The sequence below is a fragment of the Cyprinodon variegatus genome, unplaced genomic scaffold, assembly GCF_000732505.1.
Source record: "Cyprinodon variegatus isolate N-32 unplaced genomic scaffold, C_variegatus-1.0 Scaffold377, whole genome shotgun sequence".
In the NCBI taxonomy this organism is placed as follows: Eukaryota; Metazoa; Chordata; class Actinopteri; order Cyprinodontiformes; family Cyprinodontidae; genus Cyprinodon; species Cyprinodon variegatus.
In genome coordinates, this window is record NW_015150830.1 from 738156 (window position 1) to 740613 (window position 2458).

A 2458-nucleotide genomic window follows, 5' to 3' on the forward strand; every position below is an offset into this window, starting at 1 on the left:
ATAAAAATAAGTAGTAAAGTAAAGTAAAAATATCAGAAAAATCTACTTGAGTACAGTAACGAAGTATTTGTACTTCGTTACTTCCCATCTCTGCATAACGGTAATAGGCAGGCTCAGAAGTTAAGAGGCAGAACGACTCAGGAAGGCTAGAGAACTCTAACCAAAAGCTTAAATAATCTGGCAGTGATGACTGGTTAGAAGGCTGGTTAAATAGAAACTGAAGCAGGTGGTTCAGTTGGACGGCAGAGGTGGAAAGAGTACAAAAAAATTGTAATTGAGTAAAAGTATCTTTACTTTGCCTAAGTTTTACTCAGAGTAAAAGTAAAATTACCTATCTCAAAATTTACTCAAGTAAAAGTGCAAAATTACTTAATTTAAAATGTAATTTGAGTAAAAGTTTCTTAGTTACTTTGAGTTATTTAATTCACAAAAGGATTCCTCATAGCAAAAGGACAGACAACCTGTACCATAAAGTGCAAACAATTTTCAATCCTACTGTCCAACAGACAACACCATCATAGGAAGAAAGAAATGTAAAATACATTTTAAAGTTTTCAAAATGCGAACAAAATTAAATGCCCAAAAGATACCAGAAATCAAACTAAAATGCAACAGGATCCCACTGTTATTAACAAGCTCCTCATTTAATGGTTTTAGCTGACACTCGTTTTACTTTAATAGTGATTTTTAACTGACACTTGTTTTTACATCAATTGCTTATACTGTATGTTTGAATGTGTAAATAAAGTGCTGTTAAAAGTCAAAAGTCTTCTTCTATTTTTTAATGGCGATTATGTGTCGGTTCCGTGACACAGGGGTTTAATTTTACGGCCGCATTTAATTTTTTCACCATCAGTATTTATTTATTTATTTATTTATTTTTTACTCAGTAACGTGAGGTGGTTTTAAATGTAGCGAAGTAGAACTACTTAGGTTAAAATTTACTTGAGTTAAACTAAAAATTACATATTTCAAAAATGACTCAGAAAATTACAAATTACTCATAAAAAGTACTCAATTACAGTAATGTGAGTAAATGTAATTCGTTACTCTCCACCCCTGTTGGACGGTAATGAGAACTTTGTGGAGATAGGCAGGTGAATAAAATGAGTAATCAGACAAGTAATTATCGCCAAGATCATGACACCAGGAGTTTGCTTGAGCCTTCTGAATGTTGTTGTATTTTAATTTTAACGGTGCAGTAGCATACAACTAATTGTTGGTCTTTGTAAAAGGCTGCAACTCCAGCCCACTTGTTGGTCACTCCATCCTTTCTCCCTGTCCCATGGTTTTGCTTTCTTTTTTCCTATTTTCAGTTTCTGTGTTGGCTGACAAAAGCTAGCAACCAATAGCACCATTAGCTTATTGTCTGGGGATTATTTGTTCAATAAATTTCAGTTGTATGTATAGTACTTGTCTGGATGTTTTGGATCTGTGGTTGGCTGTCACTAAAAGTCAAAATTGCTCCTTTTGAATTAACAACCTGATTATATGGAGATATTTCTTGTGGTTTGGTTGATGATTAATAATTACCAATTTCAATTCTAAACTAAATTGATAACATTTACTTGTGATTAATTAATACCAGATTTGCAACTAATTTAATTAAATATGATTTAATAATTGCTAATTGATCATCTGAATTCACAATTATAATTATTAAAAGCCAGTTATCGTAAGCCCAGAAATGGCATACAACAGGTAAAGCGTCCTCCCCTGCACTGTTTTTTTGAGCAGCTGGTTTTTATTTATTTATTTCAAAGAATTTGCTGACCTGACTTTAAACTGTTAAAATGGTACTATTTTTTTCAATGCTGCAGCAAAAAAAGGGGTAGATGGTTGACTATAAAAGGATCGTCGCTTGGTTTCTATTCAGCCCTGGTTCATCTCTTCAGAACATGTTTCAGCAAATTAAGATCAAGATTGGCTTAATCATTCATTTCTGTTTATATCAAGGATGAAGATAATATATAAATAGACCCAAATTACTGCATTTTACCCTATAGTAACCCTCCCAACAATATCTGTGTGTAAAATTTTTACTCCAAGCCAAGCTAAAAAGTTGGAAACGTTGCTTTGACTGATAAAACTGCATGGTGATTTAAAGCTAGTTAACTGGAGAACAGCAGAGGTCCAAATTCCTTGCCAAAAAGCCAGAAAGTAAAGCCTGAGTGAAAAAAATCTCACCTCATCAATATCTCAGCCAAGTCATATAAGGCCAGAGAAGTGAGGGTGAGTTCATTATCAAAACAGACTCAATATTTCATCACTTCTTGGAGATACATTTCTGCCTGACCAGCTTTACTGACGAGGAAATGGTCAAATTCAGAAGCAAGATTCCTCCTGTCAAAACACCAGCGGCCCTCTGGGGATCCGTGATGCTTTAAGGGGCTGTTTTCATACGGTACAACCTGCCTAGATGCTGGAACGTTTGGCGTAAAAAGCATCTTGTTAAAAA